Here is a 23,246-nt window from a genome sequence, read left to right as displayed (position 1 = left end):
GGGAATTTACTTCTAAAGCTTTGATCTTGGGTCTCTATAGCTGAGGTCTGCGTCTTTCCATAGTGAGAACTCCAAGTTGGTCTAACAGGAGGCAGGATAGAATTTTGAGGGTTTTTTTTTTTTTTTAATACTTGAGGTTGAAGCTAGATACATCTAACTCTCCAGGTATGCTCATGCAACACTGATGGAAGCAGCAAAAGCGTGCTGAGATTTCTAAAGCCCAACTGGTTGTTGCTATTTCAAAATAGTTTATTTACCACTTTGAAATGGTGTATCAACACTGTGGCTTTGTGTTTCCAGGTTCCAGAATTTTATGTAAATTAAATGCTGAAAACACCTTCTAGGCCAGAGGTGAACACCTGTTTCTGTAATGAAGTTCTGAGGGAACTGAGCCACACTTCTTCCCATACGTGTCATTGACAACTGCTTCTACACAGCAGCAGCAAGACCGAGCAGTGTGACAGAGACCGCGTGATCCGCAAAACCTGAATTATTCACCACCTGAGCCTGACAGAAAAGTGGTGCCGACCCCAGATCGGGGCTTGCAACACATCTAGCATTCTTTCCAGGTGTACAACAAAGGAAATTTCCTTGGCACACAACTGTAGAAACTTGAACAAAACTTCTCTGCCTATGATAAGGTGGGAAAGCAGCATCAAAAGTTTAACAGTGATCATTTTGTAGCCACTTTGCCAATGCATTTCTTTTAAGTATAGTCAGTTACAGTGTGTCAATTTCTGGTGTACAGCACAATGTCCCAGTCATGCATATACATACATATATTCATTTTCATATTCTTTTTCATTAAAGGTTAGTACAAGATATTGAATATAATTCCCTGTGCTATACAGAAGAAATTTGTTTTTTTTTTAATCTATTTTTATATATAGCAGCTAACATTTGCAAATCTCAAACTCCCAAATTTATCCCTTCCCACTCCCTTTCCCCCGGTAACCATGAGATTGTTTACTATGTCTTCAAGTCTGTTTCTGTTTTGTAGATGAGTTCATTAGTGTTCTGTTTTTTTCTTTTTTCAGATTCCACATATGATTTTCCCCCTTACTGTCTACTGCAGCCTCTGAGCTTTCTGCCCCAAGGCAGGAGAAATCTTTGCCAGTCTTCAGCAAAACAAGAGGCTTGGAAGCCAGCTGTGTACAAAGAGGGGATCTTCTAAATTCTTTAGCTCCCACTGCATACAACCAGAGTTGGGCTATTGCTTCTGCAGACTAACAGAGATCCATACCCCACTCTCAAAGCCCAGTTATTTACCACAAAATAAAGAGACCACACTTTTCCCTCCACTGGCAGGACTTCGTAGCCCTGGCTAAAAGGAAAGAATACTGAAACCACTTGGTCACTTTTCAGACCATAACTTTCAGTTAGTGCTTCCTCCCTATGTCACTACATCAGTTCTATAATCCCAGGCTGAAGGCTGATATTCTGGTCTCTGCTCAACTACTCCTCATTGCCAGAAGTCACATGCAGACACAATACACAAGGGGTAACAGGGGAAGAGGAGTTTAAAAAAAAATCAAAATTTATCAACATCAGAAAATGGAAAAACCTACTTATCACGCAATAAACTTGTGGTGAGTTCTTTGACTCATTTGTTCATTTATTCATTCAACAGATATTTAATAAGCACCTAAAACATGTCAAGCATTGATCTAAATTCTGGGGATCCAGAAGATAACAGACAACAACTCTACCTCCCAGGGCTTATGTTCTAATATGAGGACAAACAAACAAATGAGTAAAAACTGCAAACTGTGATCACTGCTAGGAGGGAATACCCCAAGGTCAAATTATTGAGGGTAATAGGGAACCTACTTGGAATTCTCATTGCCTAGCACAGAACCTGGTACATAGTATGTACATTTTTTTAATGATTAAGTGCAAAACCAAATATTTAAAATGCTTTATCTGCTTTCATTGCTTATGTGGCCAGCTCAAGGCAACATCAATGTGAAGAACAGTACTAAAATGAAGACAAGACAGACCTATAAGGCATTCCTTGCCTCCAAGTACATTAGGATGGACAACAAATTATCCTTCAAAAGAATTTGCAATGACAAAGCATGTACTTCATCAAGATCTGTTTTTAACAAACTAACCTGGAAACCAGAACTGATCTCAGTGGTTAGGAGAGTAAGACCTCACATCAGACACCATGGGTTCAAGATCGGATTCTGACACTCACCCATCACGACTTCAAGCAAGTTCTTAATTTGTCCAAGCCTCTGTGCCTCATCTTTAAACTGGGAATAAAAACATTCCCTACTTCTTAGGGTTATTAGGAGGGTTCGGTAAGTTAATATTATGAACACACTTAGCAATGAGCCCTGCAAGTGGTCTGCCTTCAAATAAATGCTTTAGTCCCTTTGCCTTGTGTGCCTGTTTCCTTATCTGTGTTAAGAAGATAAGGAGACCTACCTCACATAGGTGTTGAGAGGATTAAATGAATTAATCCACATAACGCACCTATGACAGTAAGTGCTCAGTGAGTGTTAGCTGGCATTACTATTTATCTGATTTACTCACTGGTAACAGTGCAAGTAAATCTGTACCATTTTAAAATCAAAAATAAGAGGTGGGGGGAGGGTACAGCTGAGTGGTAGAGCACATGCTTAGCATGCACAAGGTCCTGGGTTCAATCCCCAGTATCTCCACTGGAAAAATAAATAAATAAATAAATCTAATTACCCCCACATACAAAAAAAAATTTTTTTTAAAAATCAGAAATAAGAAATGTAAGTCTTGGATGTCTGAGCAAAATCTGCAAAGGAATCTCATTAGCTGAGTCAGACCCACCTGGACCACTGATTCCCCTGAAATAATTTATTCACCACTTGTGATGGGGGGAGGGGGAGAAGCCAGCATTACTCTAAGCATCTCAAGGTCTGTGTGCATTATCACCGCCTCTGAGATCTGTAATTTATTCCACTTACCTTCATTTCCAGATCGCGTTCTTCTTTGAATTACTATGCTGTTTCCTTAGTTACTGCTACTGGAGGAGGGCTGGGATTAGAGCAATCAAGATGGTCTCTCATCTCTTCCTGCCCAAAGTCTCTTTCTGCACTAGACTGTAAGTCGCGTGCCGGTACGGGCCATGCCCTTTTGGATCTCACTGTGTCCCCAGTGCTGATGAGATACATTTGGGGTTTGGGCTGTGTGTTTATCACAGGTGCACAATAACAGGGATACAGAGAAGCAGAAGAAACAGCTGGTATGGCTAAGGGTCTCTGCCCAGCATGACTCTCCCACCTTCTGGTAAGGGGTTGTACCCATGACCCAGGCACAACAAATCACGGTACAGGAACGGGCACATGATTTCAGATGAACCAGTCAGCCCTTTCTCCAATTTTTCTGGCTAGATTGATAGGAGAGTTTGCATTCTTCTCTGGCTACAAGCTATGAGAACAAAAGCCTGAGGGCAGGTTCCCCCTGCATGGGAAAAACCTTATCTGAAACAGAAGATGACAATACACAGAAGATGCTGAGAGGAGAAATGAGAGGTTTTGACAGTACTCAAGTCCCCATATTTTGTCACCAAGGCCACCTCTACACATGCCATTTCCACGATTTATGTATGCCAAAGAAACAACAGCTGGAGAGTAGTTAAAATGGTAAAGACTGAGCTTATTCAGGACTATTGCAGTAAGGGAAAAGAAACCTCAGTATAGAACCAGCCTCATTTCTGAAAACATCATGGACAAGTGGGAATTTGTGGCCAAGGAACAGGGTGGAGTCACTGGATAGAAAATTACTAAGAGAAAATATCAGAGGTAAAGAGGATATATGGAAATCAATCTAACAGGATCTTTGCTGAAGACAGGCCATGGTGATCACACGTCACCTGGGGGATGATGGAGAACGAGGAACCCAATTAGGTGTCAAAGGTAATCAGATATGGAGGTTGGGGGATTCTTGCTAAACTGACTTGGCAGGGTTCTTGCTAAAACCGGATTTTACAAGGAACTGCACAGATGGACGTAGGAGAAGGGACAAGGAGCTTAACTAAAGTTTGGTCAAGTCAAGAATCTTAGTCATTTACCTAGACCAATGCATTCCCCTTTTGCTTAAGCTATTCAAGTTCCCTTTATTCCTTATGTCCAAGAGTCGAAAGTGCTCCAGTAAGGGACTGCCTAGAGCAATAAAAATGACAGCATAACTATCACTTGTTGAGGGCTTCCTCTGTGTCACACGCTGGATTAAATACGCTTTTCTGCATCATCTCATTAAATATAATTCTATGAGGCAGACACTACTATTATCCCTGTTTTACACAGGGGAAACAGGCAAAGAGATACCAAACCATCTGCCCAATCTCAAGAAGGTGGCTGATCTGAGATTCAAACCCACCACAGACACACACCAAAGCCAGTATGTCTTCAAGTATGGTTCCTGGACTGCCTGCATTAGGACTGCTCAGCATGTTTATTTCAAGTGCAGATGACACAGCTGACCCTTGTTGACTCAGTCAGAAACTCGGTGTGGGGATGAAACCGCACTTTAATCAGGTGGTGGGGGATATCTAGGGAGAGTCCAGAACACACCATTTCCTTGGGAATACATTCTCACCATCATGCTCACTGTTCACCAAAACAGACGCGTCAAGTCAGCGCTAATATTATTTCAGTCCTTCACAGTAGACGCGGAGACAGGATGAGGAATCGAGAAAAGGAGGGACAATGGCACAAACAGACAGGAGTCCAGACACTGTCTATCCAGTCCTCCCCCCTCTCTTCCACACTCACCTGGAGCCACTGACATCAAAACAGCACAAGGATAAGTGAACAACTTTTGCAAACTGGCTTACAGAATATTATAAATAATTCTTACCCTCGTCCCCCTTCAACATGTGGCTTAGAACTCCAAGGAGGCAACGTGCCTCTACGTTTTCTTTATTTTAACAATTTCGGACACATCCTCTACAGCATTTCGAGCTCCAAGAGGAATCAAGTCAGAGAGTAACAAGAAGTTATTAAGCTTAGGCTCCATTCCACCTTTGCCACTTTTTCTCTGAATTGCTTTGCTTTCTCTCATTCTGGAAAGACTTTTTCATTTTATTCTCACATTTGAGTTTGGGGATTTTTTTCCCCCAGAAGTAGTGCTTTCTTGCTGCTCCTTCACTGACTCGTGTTTTATTTACTCTACTTCACCCCCCATTAAGTTCCTCCCTAGAAGTGTTTTACCTGGATGCTGCAGATTCACCTCTCTCCTGACCTGCCACTAGGACATGATGGACAGCTGTCTTCATTATTTTTCAGTTATGCTCCACCAGCAAGAACCACGTTTCCACAGAAATGGAGACGGGGGAATAATGACTATGAATGCTTAAGTTCAGTACCTGGCTCTTACGAGCAACAAGAGATCATGCCCGGCTTGACAATTCCATTCTAAATCCACTACATTTTGTTGTTTTTGTTAACCTGTCCAGAATCCGTTTTCTGCAATAGCTGTGAACCCTTAAGCCAACACAGAGGAGACGGAAACTCTTTGAACTCAAGAAATCCTAAGACTTTTAACTGGGTACATGGTAGACCAAGACTGTCAGAACAATTTCACAAATTTTCCTAAGTCTCAATATTATAATATCCCTATGTCCTCTAAATCTCATTGCTGCCACCCCCACCGCCAATCACCATGGCAACTCACTCAGGGGAAGGCATTATCTCATATGTAATATATTTGGGGTCCTGTTCATCACTTGTTAATTCATAATTTACATCACCACCATATAAGCCTCAGTCAGACGTATGATTTATACCGACACCAAACAGGTACCTGAAACACATATTTTAAACCTTAAATAATAAAATATATCTTAGAAGACATGCTACCCTCAAGCCTCCAGACTACAGCAGAGACATCTTAAGATAGTCAGAAACAAGGGGCAAGCCATTCTGGAAATATGTGGCCCTTCAAGGCTATTCTGCCTTGAGGAAATAATGTCAAATACAAAGTAGAAAAGGCTGGGATAGGAGAAGTTTTAGAATTGTCTTCCTTTTATTTCATTCCAATTTTGTTTTGATTATTCAATTTCTGAAATTTTGACTTACTTATTATTCTGCAACTTACTACTTTGCAACTCATCTTCCTAACTTGGACTCCTTAACACAACAAATGGAGCAATAAACAATGATTTGTTGTCACTGTTTCCACTAGAAATAATTTATGAATAAGAATCACCTCCCTCAACCAACACCACTTGGCCACTTTGCTGAAATGGGTGGCTAAATCACAGTAACACTGGTAAATATCACATTGATATTATATAATAGGAAAACTCTGCCCATCCCTGGAATGGCTTGTATCGTGTTGCCCACTAATGACCCACAGTCTCCACTAAACCTCCTGGACCCCGTTGAGGACTGTTCTCAGTGTCCGTGAAAACTGAGGAAGAGCATGATCTCAATAGAGAATCTGCGGTCCACTTTTGATACAGAGATTGACATGCACAGACTTTCTACCTTAGACAAAACTCGTTCTCAGGATAGATCTGACTCTCCTGCTTTCTATTTGGGGAAACTAAGGTTTCTTTCCTGGGGGATGTGTCTCCTTGCCTAGCAAGCAAACAACGCAGCTTTGTTCTGGACTGTGTAAGTGGCCCTTGGGTCTGTTCTGTGATAGACGCCACCCACTTCTTTGATTCTGTTAACACTGTTCAGTAGATGATCACAACTTTTCACGGGCTGGCACATTCATCTATCCATCCATCTACATAGTTATTCTTCCATCCATCCAACAAATACTTCAATACTTTGCAACATTTTTAACAAAACTACACACCTAGTCAATCTTTTTTTCACACTGCAGTCAACGGATGAAACTGAGGTGGGAAGAGATTGGCCCTGGAAACCTGGCAATCTCTGTTCCTGCCTGGGTTCCCTCACGGGCTGAGCAATCAGTAACTTGGCACTGTAATACACCAGGACACACGTATGTGCCAAGGCATCTGGTTGGGCACTGGGGGAAGGGAGGAGAAGCTCTGAACTACTGCATTTGAACCAAGAACCAGGCTAAACCACGAGGACATAGATTTAACAAGCATGGTTTCTGCCCTCGTGGAATTTGCAGCCACGTATAGACAAACTGTGAACAAATTATTCCAAGAGTAACAAGTGCTACAAATGGGTGGCTTAAGCACGTAACAGAAGACCCATCTAATCTGGGAGGTCAGTTAGTTAGGGCTCCGTGAACTCTGGTAGTGACCCAAAACAACTGGGTCAGGATTGGGCACCGTGAGATGATGAGAGGTTAAATGAGAGGTGACCCTCCGGAAAGGATTAGCTGTGCTAATCTCTTCACCCTCTCTTTTTAAAATTATCATATCTGACTCTTTACCCTGAGATCATTAGCCACTGGACCACTGCTGCATTAGAAGATATTTCCCAAGCACAAGATAATTTTTCAAATACTTTACATTTTATTTCACGTTTACATATCATTTACACATTAGCATCACCACCCTCATTTGCAAGTTATGGAATACTGAGAAGTGGACTAACGATGCTGAGTATTTATTGAGTGCTTAATGGATACAATCCAGTGTGCTAAGCGTATTTACATGAACTGTATCTTTTGAATCCTGGCAACACTCTGTAAACTAAATACTTGTGTTTGCCTATTTACAGACAGGGAAACCAAGACTGAGGCAGAAAGTAACTCACCCGAGATTGCAAGAGCTCAACCTGAAAGCAGGCAGCATGAAGCCAGAGCCCCTGCTTGTACCATCAGGAAATTCTACCCCATCATAGTGAGAATTAAAACACCCCAAAACTACAAGGAAGAGTTGATAGCCAACACAAGCATTCATTTTCCAGCAATGATACTCACTCGCTGATTACTCACAACCACAAACACTTGCTTTTCTGGGTCTAAAACCAGAGCTTCGTGTCCGTAATACTGCTGGAAGGTTTTTACCATAGCACCCTTGCGTTCAGAAAGGTAAACTGATATTTCATTTCTATGGGCAAAAAGTACAAGAAATTGATACAGAAAAGGAAGGAGCAATGTACAAAGCCAAGGAGAACTTGGAACCACAGACTCACCATTCAGAAGGGACCTCTCGGGAACAAGACATCACTGTTTTGACGCTTCTGCAGCGTTAGCGCTGACAGCTGAGATCTGCGCTTTTATAATGGGATTGTTCACAGCTGTTCTTAAACTTGAGTGTGAAAAGAATCACCTGGAGGGCTTGTTAAACCACAGATTGCTGGGTCCCACCCCTAGACCTTCTGATTCGTAGCTCTGAGCGAGGTCTGAGAATCTGCACTTCTAATGAGTTCCCAGGTGATGATAATAATCCTGGTCCAGGGCCACACTTTCAGATCTAGACAGACCAAGCCCCTCGTTTAAAGATGGAGACAGTGAGGACTAGCAAGACGAAGTGAATTTCCCAGTACCACACTGCAAGCTTCTGGCATAACCAGAAGTCAAATATGTGGTCACAATTATTTCTCCTCTTCCTCTCTTTCCCATCTAACTTTTTCTATATATTGTTTTTGCTTTATAACAGATGAAATCTTGTCCATCACATCAGAATACACGTGTGGCGTGAGGAAGTGATTACACTGAAAAGTAGACTAGGACCATGCTTCTACAATAAATAAATAAATAAAATAAATGAATCTTGAAGTTATATTTAAATGCTCCTCAGTTTTTCACTCTTCTATCTAACAAGCACTGTCATGCATTCTACTTTGCCCAAGGTCAACACCAAAGAAGTGAATGGAACTCCTCTTGTTTGGAGTCAGGCATCCTAGTTTTCCGAGCAAACCTTAAGACCCGCGTTGCTTCTCCAGTGACTCTCCCGGTCTGTGTGTCAGAGAAACAAAAGCCATGTCCAGTTCTAGCTGTGCCTTGGGCTATCAGTCCCCTCTTCTGGCCTCAGGTTATTTTTTGTTAACTTATCAAATGAGGAGCGGGACCTCTAAGGTCCCTCTTTCAGCTCCGACTTTCTAAAGAACTGAGGAAAAGTGAAACCTACATGCCTGAAATGATAGGAAGCCTGAATGACGATGAATTCTGTTTAAACAGCACTCCCCTACAACCACTGGGGAATAACGTGGCGACGGTGGTGAACAGAAGGTGGGAAGAGAGGCAGGGAGCCACTTGGGGCTGGGTCAGGAAAACTGGGCACAAATGAATTAGCACATTCATGGCAACTCATTCGGTTCAGCTTACTTCCCTTCCAATGTATAAATAGACCCATGACACAGTGAGGGTTTTTTTCAGACCACTTTCACTTATAATGATTTCTCATTTGCACTTGGCAAAAAGACCAGAGAGGCCAAGGATGCTTGAGCATTTTTACAAGAAAAGACGCTGTGAAGGGACACAGTGTATTGCTCATTAAAGGAAAATCCTCTCCCTGTGTCACAGCAAAACATATGTCAGCCAGGAATATTATGAAGCCAAATTTGTCCCCATTTAAGTAAAAGGATGAAACTTTCAAAAGACTACAGTGCTATCATTTTGGAATTAAAGCCTGTCAAGGGAAAAAGGAAACTATCTTAGCTACGTAATCTGTCTGAGAGTCAAGGTCAGAAGTGAGCAGTCCTTCTTATGTTATTCATTTTTCCACAGGTGCGAAAAGATGACATCTAGCAGATGGAGGCCTTTTAGCATAAAATAAGCTCATGTGGCTGCATGTACTTGCAACAACAAGAAATATATGGCTACAGGCGGCCATCTGTTTTTTAATTTTAAGGTAGAGGGCAAAGAAAGTTTTACAACTTTAGTTTTTGGATTTTACTGAATAATCATCATTTTCAAGCACAGACATCATGGATAACTCCCGCACTACACTGTTTGTCATCTAAGGTCTCATATATTGTATGAGGGGTTTTGTCAAAATGATAAAACCAGGTGTCAGCATACATAACTCAATAGCCCTTTTAAAAAAAAATGACTACATTTGCCAGTGAGAGCTGAGCTCAATTTGCATTCATGCCTTTGCCTTCTTTGCTCTGAGCGATACGTTCGCACCCAAATGGAGGAGTTTCTGGGATTATGGGAGACGAAAAGCTGATGGAATTTATTGTCGTTATCTGAGACTTCCAAATCACTTCCAAAGTGATTAAGAATAGAGCGTTAGGACCTGACTCCAAAGAGAGACGTGCACCTTGTGATTAATTGAGAGCTTTTATGTTGAGACCCTGCAGAAATCGAGCCCCTGATCTTTCCACATGGCTCCTGAGGAGCTGTGCAGATGGTGCCTGGCACCTGTTGGGCTGGGAGGAACGCACGGGAAGGACGCAGAACTGGAGCAGATGGTCATAGTGCCAAAGTGCTGACCAAAGAGATAAGATGCGACTGTACTCAGAAGGCAAGACCGCAAGCCAAGCCTCACCTGGTAGGTCCCACTCCTGATTTCTTCTCGAATTCATCATGGCACACCGAGAATCTCCAAGTACCTTCAGCCAATCATGTCCTCAGTGAGACATTTACACATTTACATGGGGAAGACCTGGTACAGCAAAACCAAGAAACAAAGATGCTATCAGAATATCCATGCCACGAACCCTAGGGGTATGGAACAATATTCAAAAGATTACAATTCAGCCAGTTAGAACTTGTCTAGGACTTTCCAAATACCAACTTTAGAAGTCAAGCTATACAGAAGTCTTAGAAAACCCTCCTGAAGACTGAGAGCAGCGGTTCCCAAGACAGACTCTCAGTTTTCTCTTCTCCCCAGCAGAAAGTGTCAAGAAGGAGACAATATCCCAACAGCCTTTGCAATCATCAGTCTCTTCTTAGTGGTGTCACTGCAAGGGAATGGATGTGGGACATGGGCAATAACTAAAAGAGCTTTGTTTCAGTTCTCTGACGGAGGTTTGCCAATCAGCCAGCTAACATGAAGACACCAAATTACCTAGATAGAAGCATTCTTCCTCCGGAACCAAGTCAACAGACATGAAAGACAAAATGTCCTACTTTCTCGTGGTATAGTTCACCCCCGGTTGCTACAAGATGGACACATCCTAAAATACCTTCATCTCTTCAGACACATATTGGGACAAAGCATTTAAACGAACTGTGTCCTGGAAACTAAAGATCTGAACTTACTGCTGACTCAGGGGAAAGTCATGACAGGCTTCTGCAACTAAAGAAGTACCACCCGTCCTGCAGCAGAACTAGTGGGAGGTTCACCGCGTCCCCCGCTAACCTGTGCCCCCTGCAGGCCCACTCTGCTGACACTAGCTTTCTTCTTATGTTGGGCCAAAGAGCTGCCTTCCGTAACTTCAGAAAAGCAAGGCCTGACTTGCTATAAAGTAACGTGGGAGCTCCACAAATCAGTATTTTTCACAAGTCTATCCTCTGCACTAGTGTTTATAACATGATTATGTCTACACTGAACTTGCGCTGGCCTTTAACACCACTTCATGGGAAGCAACAATGGGCCACTACTTCTTAAAAGCAAATTGATCTGTCTGTGGGGGGCAGGAGTGGAATTTTATTGATTCTTAGTATTTGGGGGTAATCTGAGAACCAATATTTTGAGGTCTGTAACAGTGCTGTTCTCTACAGTAGCAACTAGCTACAGGTAGCTGTTTTCATTTAAATTAACTGAAATTAATTAAGTTTTTTTATGTTTATTTGTTTTTTAATGGAGGTACTGGGTATTGAACCCAGGACCTCATGCATGCTAAGCACACACTCCACCAATTGATCTATACTCTCCCCCTAATTAAGATTTTTAATTCAGCTCCTTATTCACTATTATATTGCTGTATCTCAGGTCCTCAAGCGCAATGGATAGTGGCTACCATGTTAGACAGTGTAGCATAGAACATGTCCATCATTTCAAAACTTCTTTTAGACACAGCTGCTCTAGAAGCTTAATTTAGAAAAAATCTTCCAAGACTCTCCAGTTCTACTTACCATTTAGGACTTCCTATATAAAATCCTTAACAGAGTCTAAGAAGAAACTTGAAGACGTGTAAGCCAAGATGTTTAAGGCCTTTCAGAGAGCAGTTTATCAAAGTGGTTCAGACCCCAGGTTTGAGCATTCGAGCTTCATTCAAAACCTAGTTTTTCTACCTGCTGGCTGTGATACTAGCTTATCACCTCATCTCTAAGTCTTGGTTTCTTCACTGTCCACGGCATGTCCACAGCCTCTCCCTGCTTCCTTCTTTCATAGTAACAGAACCCAATATATTTCAGTGAACACAGATCCTTTGATCTCATAAGGGTAGATCCCACTCCAGATCTAGGAGATGCAGTTCTGTATAATGGGATGTTAGGGGAACTCTGCTGCACAGGACTTCCCTGCCCAGATAAAAACAGCACCTTGTGAAGAGCAGAACTTAGACATTCCATCTCCTTCTTGCCTGCTATGCTATGGATATAATACCTGAAGCTAGTTTATGTGAGAAAAATAAACCCCTATATTCAAGCTTCCCTGAGTTTTGTTTACTGTTACCGATATCCAAAAGCACTCCAAGTATTTGGTCTTCTCTAAGTTCGGCTGTTTTAATTTCACTCCTAGGTATATATCCAAAGAAAATGAAAACACTGATTCAAAAAGATACACGGACCCCAATGTTCACAGCAGCCTTATTTTCAATAGCCAAGATAGGAAAGAAACATAAATGACCATCAAAAGATGAATGGATAAAGAAGATGTATACACACACATACACACACACACACACACACACACACACACACACACACACTAGAATACTCCTCAGTTGTAAAAAAGAATGAAATTCCTCTATTTGCAACAACATGGATGGATCTGGAAGGTATTATGCTTAGTGAAATAAGTCAGACAAAGCTAAATACTGTACGTTATCACTGACATGTGGAATCTAAAAAATAAAACAAACAAATGAATATAACAAAACAGAAACAGATTCACAGATACAGAGAACAAACTAGTGGTTACCAGAGGAGAAAGGGAAGGCGAGAGGGGCAAGCCAGAGGTATGAGACTAAGAGGCACAAACTACTATGTACAAAATAAACAAGCTACAAGGATATATTGTACAGCTCAGGGAATATAATCAATGTTTTATAGTAACATTAAGTGGAGTAGAATCTATAGAAATATTTAATCACTGTGTTGAATCACTGAAACTCATGTAATACTGCAAATCAATTGTAAGTCAAGTTAAAAAAAAACAGTTTGGCTGTTTTAACCAAAGACCTCAAACAATGAAAGTTTTAAAGATAGAAGTTTATTTCTATCTCAGGTAAAAGAGAGCTGAAGTCAGTCAATCAAGAGAAGGTATAGCTCTATGGTCATCAGTGCCTCTTGCTTCTTCTCTTTCTGCTTCATCATCCTAACATTTGGCTTGCATCCTCAAACTCATCTCATGTTCCTAGATGGCTGCTGGAGTGCCGGCCATTACAAAGGCAATTCAGGGAGCAAGAAGGAGGAAAAGGGAAGGACAAGTGGGTGCTTCTTCCATATGAATGAGCTCTATTTAAGAAGCCAGTCTTAAAAGTTTTTCACAGCTCTCCCACTTACAGCTCATCTGTCAGAACAGTCACATGACACTCCTGGAAGCAAAGCAACCTGGGAGTGTAGTCTTTCAGCTGGGAGTTATTGCCACCCCAACAAAATCACAGTTCTGCTGTTTAGGAATAAGAGAATGATTCTTGGGTGACAACTACTGTAAGATAAAAGCAGCTAACACAAGTAGAGTGTTTGGCACAGTGCATGATATACAGTAAATTCTGAATAAAAGTTGAGAGTAGGATAGGAAGGGAGTAAAATATCTTGTTATCTTCACTTTTGATTTGTTACATACCTAGTTAGTCTCTGTTCCATTAATATAGTGTTCTCCAAACCTTAGCTATTTGTGATTTTCCCATATTCATATACCATCTGTGGTATTATTTAATATTTTCTTTAACAGAAAGACAACCTATGGAATGGGAGAAAATATTTGCAAATGATGCAACTGACAAGGGCTTAATTTGCAGAATGTATAAACAGTTCATACAACTTAACAACAACAACAAAAGAAACAGCCCAATCCAAAAATGGGCAGAAGACCTAAACAAGCAATTCTTTAATGAAGACATACAAATGGCCAACAGACACCTGAAAAAGTACCCAGTATCACTAATTTTAAGAGAAATGCAAATCAAAAATATAAGGTATCACCTCACACCAGTCAGAATGGCCATCATTCAAAAGTCCACAAACAATAAATGCTGGAGAGGGTGTGAAGAAAAGGGAACCCTCCTATGCTGTTGGTGGGAATGTAGTTTGGTGCAGCCATTATGGAAAACAGGATGGAGATTCCTCAAAAAACTAAAAATAGACTTAACATATGATCCAGCAATCCCACTCCTGGGCATATATCTGGAGGAAAATATAATTGTAAAAGACACACGTACCCCAGTGTTCACAGCAGCACTATTTACAATAGCCAAGACATGGAAAAAACCTAAATGACCATCAACAGATGACTGGATAAAGAAGTTGTGGTATATTTACACAATGGAATACTACTCAGCCATAAAAAAGAATAAAATAATGCCATTTGCAGCAACATAGATGGACCTGGAGATCATCATTCTAAGTGAAGTAAGCCAGAAAGAGAAAGAAAAATACTATATTATATCATTTATATGTGGAATCTGAAAAAAAAGAACACAAGTAAACTTATTTAAAAAACAGAAACAGACTCAGAGACATAGAAAACAAATGTATAGCTACCAGGGGAGGAAGTGGGTGGAGAGGGATAAACTGGGAATTCAGGATTTGCAAATACTAACCACTATATACAAAATAGATAAACAACAATTTTATACTGTATAGCATGGGGAGCTATATTCAGTATCTTATAGTAACCTATAATGAAAAAGAATATTTATATATATATATGACTGAAACATGATGTTGTACACCAGAAACTGACACACTGTAAACTGACTATACTTCAACTAAAAAATAAAAAATTAAAATTAAAAAAATTTTTTAAATGTGTCTTTAAATCCACTTGACTTTTTTTGAGGTATAGTTGACATACAACATTACATAAGTTTCAGGTGTACAACATAGAACTGTTACAAAAGTGTTCATTTGGGATATACCCTAAAACCATCTCCCATGCCACATTTTAGCAAACACTTCTCTATTGAATGCTTTGGAATAAATGACTTTGTGATTGATTACCTTGATTTTGCTTTGGTCATTAATCAACTCTCTGTTGCTATTTATTTGCTTCATTTAACACTGTAAGATGGAAATTATTCCTTAAATATCTTTAGCAATTAGCAAAACTGGCATTTTCCTTAGGTTCAGCCAATTTTTAACAAGAATTAATGGTAAGAACATGGTGATGGGACTTAACAGAAGGCTGACATGTTCAGTAGCTTTTTATTTTCTCTTTTTAAAGATCTGGACAGAATCCTATTGAGAAAGAATTATTAAACACATTGTCAACTTCAAGCATGTCTTCTGTACCTTCTCTGTTCAGTCCCTAATTGATCTGTATTTAACTCTTTCGACCAAACGCCTTGACAAGACATTCAGTGACCTCCATGATGCCTCCCTACCTCCCTCCACAACCCTATGCTCTTGTCAGAGCAGGCGTGGCATTCAAGGCCCCATGCCATTCTTTATCTGCTCCTGGCATCTTGATTCCCTCACAGGAAAATGCTGTTTTGCCTTTTGTCCCATTTAACCACTAAATCTGTCACGAGGATAAAATAAGACCATGTTGTGAAAGTTCTTAGAAAGGGGTGAAGTGCTATACAACATAAAATGATATCATCATCCAAGTCAACAGCGTTCTTGATGAAGTGGTTCTGAGCATGGGCTCCACCCCCAGAGTACCTGGCTCACCCCCACTCACGTGCTGTGTGACCTTGGGAAAGTTACTGTACCTCTCTGTGTCTCAATGTCTTCCTCGGTAACATGAGGATAGCGCTTAATATCACACAGGGGATTGTGACAATTCAATAGATTTATACACATAAAGCATCTAGAACAGTGCCCGGTATATACTGAGCTCTTGGAGCATGTTAGCTATTACTGTTATTACGATCTCCAAAGAGTGGGCTCTGGTGTCTGGCAAAGTTTCATTTCAAATCCCAGCTCAGTAGTGATATGTAACTAGGTCACAAATCCACATTCCGAGGTAGTGGTACTTCTTTATCCATCTCCCTGACAGCCCAGCTCCTTCACCCAGCAGGAAGCAAACAAACAACAGAACCTCAGCAGAGTCTCCCCAGCAAACCGAGACTGACACAAGAATTTAAAATTCCTCCGGAAAGGCTCACTCGCTTTATATATCAATGTTCTGTCGCAGATTTCCCCTCCTCCTCTGCTCCTCTCCAGGATGCTGACTGGGAATATGGGAGGTGGACTGATGTAAACTTCACATGCAGAAGTAAGTGGCCCCTTGTGTTTGAGGACCTAGGCACCTTGCTGGCCTCACTCTAGTCCCTGCCCTGGGGCAAGAGGACACCTGCTTTCAAGTTGGCCTTTGAGCGTGAGCCAGCCTGTTGGACCCTTGTAGTTGTTCTGTTCCCTGAGGGTTCTGCTGCTGCTGAAATCTGTGCCTGTCACACCCTACAATAAGGTCTCTCTCTCTGATGATGGCCTAGAGAGGTTCTCTAGCTGACTTGATTCTCACCCCAGCTCTTACTAACCCTGCTGAGTCTCACTCTCATCTTCCATCCAACACCCAGAGAATGTCCCTGCATATTCGCCGTAGAGCAGAGCTGATGTCCCTCAGAACATCTACAGCAGGGTCCACCCTGAGGAGTGTGCTAGAATGCCAGGGTCCCCTCTGCACCACAAGGACACCAAAGCCAACTTAGAAAAGCCAGACGTTGGCATTCTCTCCACCAAATCATGCTGGGTTACCAAGCTATTCCCTTGATGCAGCCGTCCCCCAGTTTGGAGCAGGGAGGACTGGAGGTATGTTCTACCCAGAGCCCCAAACGTGCCTCCAAAGCCCATGACCTCGTCACTCCTCAACTAACCGCACCACCCCTGCTCACTCCACCCAAAGTCCACGAGGGGAGATGTGGGCCCACATGCCCAGCCCTGTCACCCCTGCCACCTCTCCCCACACAAGCCCCGGCCAGAGGAGTAGATCCCTACCTTCCTCATCAGACCTGGCTATATCCTCCTAGGGCAGGATGCCAAAGAGCCTCGCCAACACGTGGAAGAGGTTTCTCCTTCACAAGATGGAAGAGAAGATGATCCAAGTGTCCCCCCTGACACACTAAAAATAACAAAAAGTACATAAATGTCCTGCCCTCCTCCCTTTTCCTCTCCTTACACTCCCTCTTCAAAAATCTGGCTTTTAATCTTACTATCTTAACCCTAAATTTTATATTGAATGTCAGAGGCTGATTAACTCATTATCTTTGCATCTCTGCTACAATGTTCCTGCTACCTCCCCCTCCCACCTGAAGTAGACAAATGACTCGGAGCTAACTGAGGACTCAGTGCACTACATGGAAGAGCGAAAGAAGAAGTCCATTCAACAGTTTTTCAAAATAGGAGCCCTGTTGCATTTATCATCTTGGGCAACTTTCATAATTTTTTTCTTTTTTTTATTTTTACTGAAGTACAGTTGAGAGACAATATGATATTAGTTTCTGGTGTACAACATAGGGATTCAATACTTATACACATTATGAATTGACCACCACAGTAAGTCTAGTAACCATCTGTCACCATACAAAGCTACTGCAATATTATTGTCTATATTCCCTATGCTGTACATGACACTCTTGGGACTTATTAATTTTATAACTAAAAGTTTGTACCTCTTAATCCCCTTCACCTATTTTCCCCACTCCCACTCCCTCGCCTCCAGTGACTACCAGTTTATTCTCTGCATCTATAAGTTTGTTTCTGTTTTGTTTTGTTTATCCATTTGTTTTGTTTTTCAATTTCCACATTTAAGTGAAATCATATGCTACTTGTCTTTCCCTGTTTGTCTTATTTCACTAAGCATAATACCCCCTAGGTCCATCCATGTTGTTGCAAATGACAAGATTTCATTCTTTTTTTAAGGGTGAGTAGTATTCCATATTTATCACATCTTCTTTATCCATTTGTCTATTGATGGACACTTAGGTTGCTTCCATATCTTGGTTATTGTAAATAATGCTGCAGTGAACACTGGAGTGCACATATCTTCTCAAATTAGTTTTTTTGTTTCCTTCAGGTAAATACCCAGAAGTGACACTGCTGGATCATATGGTAGTTCTATTTTTAATTTTTTTGAAGAATCTCCATACTGTTTTCCATATTGGCTACACCAACATACATTCCCACCAGCAGTGCATGAGGACTCCCTTTTCTCCACATCCTCACCAATACTTGTTATTTGTTCTCTTTTTGATGATAGCCATTCTGAGAGGTGTTAGGTGATACCTCATCGTGGTTTTTATTTGCATTTCCCTGACGATTAGTGACGTTGAGCATATTTTCATGTGCCTGTTGGCCATCTCTTTGTCTTCCTTGGAAAAACGTCTATTCAAATCCTCTGCCCATTTTTAAAATCAGATTGTTTGGATTTTTTGCTATTAAGTTGTGTGAGTTCTTGATATAGTCTAGATATTAACCCCTTATCAGACATATCATTTGCAAATATCTTCTTTCATTCAGTAGGTTGCCTTTACATTTTGTTGATGGTTTCCTTCCCTGCGCAAAACATTTTTAGTTTGATATAGTCCCATTTGTTTATTTTTACTTTTGTTTCCCTCGCCTAAACAGAGAGAGCCAAAAAAATATTGCTAGGACTGATGTCAAAGAGCATATACTGCCTGGGTTTTCTTCTAGGAGTTTTACGGTTTCAGGTATTATGTTTCACAATTTTTTGAGCCTCAGTTTCATCATCTGGAGAAAAAAAAATTACAATGGCTCTAAGCCATAAAGTAACTGGAATGATTAAAATTTTTTGTGTATGCCAAGACCTGTAAGCAAATAGTCACAAGCAGCAGTATTCATAATAATCCAGGACTGGAAACAATCCAAATGCCCTTCAGCTGGTGGAAGGACAAACAAAATGTTGCATATTCTCACCACAGAATACTATTCAGTGATAAAAATAAACTACTGACACATGGTACTTCATTGAGGAATCTCAAAAGCATTATGCTAAGTGAAAGAAGTCAGACTCAGAAGACCACATATTGTCTGATTCCATTTATATACAATGTCCAAAAAAGGGAAATCCATAGAGACAAAGAGTAAGGCAGCCTAGGGCTCCGCGTGGGAGTGACGTTGACTGTAAATGTGCACAGGAAGCATCTGGGATGATGGACATGTTCTAAAACTGGCTTGTGATGATGGTGGCACAAATCTACACATTTACTAAAATCACTAAATTGTATGTTCGCCATGAGTAAATATTATATGTAATTATACCTGAATAAAGTTATTTTTTAAAGGGTTTTTTTTTGGTGTGTGTGAGTGTTTTAACACACACAGAGAGAAATATAAATGCACTTGTGCACACACATATACAAACACACACACATACACATAGTGCCTGGCACAGAGCAAGTGCTTAAAAGATGCTGATCACGTCTGTTAACATATTATTGAAACGTTTATCATTTTTATTAAACCTCTCATTTCACATCCTTTACATAGTTATTGCCCTAAAATAATTTGAGAGGCTATTTATGTTTAGAGTATTAACTGCTGGGCCAAAATGCCTATTATCAAATTCTTAGTACCTTCAAAAATTCTAGGAGCTACACAGAAGTTTGACAAATGTCCTCCTGATTTTAATGTACTTTACAACAGTGAATATATATATTGGTAGAGCCTGAGTAGAATTCTTAACCACTCTTTTGCCTGGTGTAAAAGTCAGCTTTCCAAATCACGATACTTGAGACCAAAAGTAAATAAATAAAGATTAAAGCATTCAGCACACCCGCTTCCGTCGGGTGCTGTAGCTTTTTTATAGAAAGTTAATATTTTCACCCTTCCCTTTAGCTTTCATAAAAGATGCTTCTTCCTTAGCATTCAAAAGCTTCACTACATCACCTACTAAGCATTTACAGCCTGGTTCCTGTTCATAAGATAATGCCTGTTTTAACAGAAAAAGACACCTGAGACGCACGTGCACATCTCATTGATCAAGTGCTGAGGCACATCTTCATCTTCACACTCTTTCCTGAAGGAAGCTTTTTTGTCTCCCATTAGATATGACTGAGCCTCCGACCTACATTCGCCAGGGTCCAAGCCCTTGTTAGACTTCCTCTCCATTCGGGCAGGGCCCAGAACTCATTCCTTTTGTCTCCCCAAACTGTGCTTTTCCCTCTAGCCAGCCTAACTCCCTAGCCGGTCCTCTGATCCACACACATTTCCCTCCAGCTCCCCTCCTGCCACTGGGATCTTACTCAATTCATCCTCTATTATCTGGCAGGCATTTATTTCAGAATAAGTGGCTTTTTTTTTTTTTTTTTGGTGCAACATTAATTAGGTTACAAGGTTTTCAAAGACAACCACCATGGCTTCTAGTTCTTTGAGAGTCCTCTGGCTCTGCTCTGAAGAGATCATCTCGCACCTCACACTCACTCACGATGGCATGCTGAGTTGCCCACCCCATTTAAGCTCTCTCTCTCTCCCTCTCAGTCTTGAATTCTCCTAGCTCAGTGTTTCTCAAAGCCTGATCCCTTGCATCAGCGTCACCTGGAAACTTGCTAAAAATGCAAATTCTCAGGCCCTACCCCAGATTGACTGAATCTGAAAAGGTAGAACCCAGCAATTCTTGGTTTAACCAGCCCTCCAAGTGAGCCTGTGTACACTTAATTTGGAGAACCACCTCCCGAAGTCAAATGCCTATGTGATGCAACTCCACTGCAACTGAGATCAGTGCAGAAACATTCCTCAAAATCCTACCACCCATACTCGTGTCACTCTGTTACCCATACTTCCAAGTTGTCAGTTGCCCCATTAAAAAGATCTCTGTCTCAAATGAACCTGTCTACAAAAAAGAAACAGACTCACAGACATGGAGAACAAATATATAGTTACCAGGAGTAAAAGGGGTGGGAAGGGATAAATTGGGAATTCGAAAATTGCACCTCTTGGCGAGTGATGGCAATGTTAGCTGTCTCGATTGTGGTGGTGGTTCCACTGGGGTACACATCTATCAAAATTCATCAAAGTGTACATCTGAAATATGTGTCATTTACTGTACAGGAACCATACCACAATAAAGGTGTTTAAAAAAAAAAAAAAGACCTCTGTCACCCTCCAGACATTTTGCTTTTACTGTAGCCAGACAACCACAAAATGAGGGAGAAAGCAAATCATTGGTTAACTTCCCAAACTGTTTCCAGAGCTGAACTGATGTTATTAATGATGCTGACGGAACCAAAAAAAGTGCCTTTGGTGAAAAACCATCTTAGTTTGTGCTCCACTGAAAACAGAGGCAGGAAAGGGTCAGGTTTTGCCAGATGGAGAAAGACCGGTCTAACAGGAAAGATAACTTGCTGAAAAGCTTTGAGCAGAGCTTAGGGAAATGCAGTGATTTAAAAACTTTCTTATTTAAAAACACTGGAGAAGAGGACATAGAAGATCTCTTTCAAACAGCAGACATGACAGATATATTAGCAGAATATAAAGGCGTAATATTTAGAGGGAGGGTATAGCTGAGTGGTAGAGTGCATGATTAGCATGCACAAGGTCCTGGATTCAGTCCCCAGTACCTCCATTAAAATAAATAAGTGAAAACCTAATTACTTCTCCCTCCAAAAAAAAAAAAAAAAAAAAAGAATGCAAATTAAATCCGCACTGAGAAATAACATAAAGAGGTCCCATAACTCAATATTAGACAAAAACTCAATTAAAAAATAAAAATTAAAAAGCTGTAATATTTTTAATTTAAAAACTCCTCTTAAGGTATCACTCTTGTTGTAACATTCAGAGCCTCTAAGAAAACATCCCCCTTTCTGTGGTCTGAAAAAAAATCTACACACTTAAAAATTATTCTAAAAAGAAAATGAGTGGAAGTAAATACATTTGCTTTAACACAGCAAGTTTTTACAGATATTAGAAAGCGGGAGGGAGATGGGGATCCAGGGGGATGAAAACTATAAACATTTATGGAGCACCTCTTGCATGTAAGGCTCTCTGGTAAGGGGTGAACACCACCTTCCCCAGCCAGCCACCATCATTTCTCTCCAGAACTACTGCAAGAGCCTGCTAACAGCTTTCCCTGTTTCCATTCTTGCCCTGCACACAGCAACCAGAAAGCAGCAGGAAGCAGCTCACCTCCCTCCCCTGTTCAGTGCCTCACCCCAAAGACTGCCATCACACTCAGAATCAAGTCCACAGGCCTAACCTTGGAGGCTTTTCCCGCTCCCTCACTACCTGTGAACATCTGTCCTAGGACTCCACCCTTTCCTCATGTCACTCAGCCCCTCTTGACTTTCTGCTGTCATTTATACAAACCAAGCACATCCCTACCTCAGGGCTTTGCATCAGCTGCTCCCTCTGCCAGGAATGCTCTTCCAGATCACTACACAGCTGCTTTCCACAGATTCCTTCAGTCTCTGTTCAAATGCCACCGTGGCAGAGATGCCTTCTACAAAAAACAGCACACGTGTTCACAACCTCCCCTCACTCTCCCTTTACTCTCCCCCTTGTTTTTCTTCATACATGACATAGCAGATTCTCAGCATTTAACCTTATACTCCCCCCAACAATATTAGCTTCATCTGAGCAGAGATCTTCTTGTTTTGTTCACTGCTATATCCTCAGCACCTAGAACAGTGCCTGGCACATATTAGGTGCTCAGTAAAGACAGAGTTGTTAAATAGATGAGAGCATGTTAGGTGCTAAGGGTACCAAGTGACAACCTACAGATCCCTGCCCTCCGTGAGCTTGCGACTGGGTTCATATTTACGTCCTTTCTCCACTGGGAGAAATTAAAATTGGCAGATGTCGATTATGAAAGGTATCTGCTTCTCAAACTCATATCCAGAAAATGCACAAATGTGTTAGTGCTTGAATTGTTTTTGTAAACTATCTGTTGAGTCAAATTCATCTAGTAGGACTCATGAGGACAACTGCTTTAAAATTCTGTGTTTCCTTAAAACCAATCTGTCACCATTAGCCAGAAGTAGCCATGTTATTGCTCTCTGTTTGATGGTGGAGCCAGGTGTCTAGAAGTTACTTAATAACTGATGGGTGACTTTTCTCAAATGTGAGTCCCAAGAAAACGAGAGTGATGCACATTTAAATGCTTCTAACTGCAAGAAGCTCAGCAAGGTTTATGGTTTACCTAACGTGTA

General features: G+C 41.1%; 1 long non-coding RNA gene across 1 annotated transcript in view; it reads right to left on the bottom strand.

Annotated features, from left to right (window-relative positions):
• Positions 1-16,964: 16,964 nt before the first annotated feature.
• The window catches only part of LOC135321079 (uncharacterized), a 141,449-nt gene continuing 135,167 nt past the window's right edge, over positions 16,965-23,246 (bottom strand). Inside the window, exons 3-4 of the long non-coding RNA XR_010380503.1 lie at positions 22,420-22,537; positions 16,965-17,203 (exon numbers count right to left, since the gene is read on the bottom strand). This is a non-coding gene — a long non-coding RNA (uncharacterized LOC135321079). The remainder of the gene's footprint in view (positions 17,204-22,419; positions 22,538-23,246) is intronic.

The sequence above is a fragment of the Camelus dromedarius genome, chromosome 3, assembly GCF_036321535.1.
Source record: "Camelus dromedarius isolate mCamDro1 chromosome 3, mCamDro1.pat, whole genome shotgun sequence".
In the NCBI taxonomy this organism is placed as follows: domain Eukaryota; kingdom Metazoa; phylum Chordata; class Mammalia; order Artiodactyla; family Camelidae; genus Camelus; species Camelus dromedarius.
The sequence above is the reverse complement of the archived record's forward strand: the minus strand, read 5'-3'. Positions and strand labels throughout refer to the sequence as shown.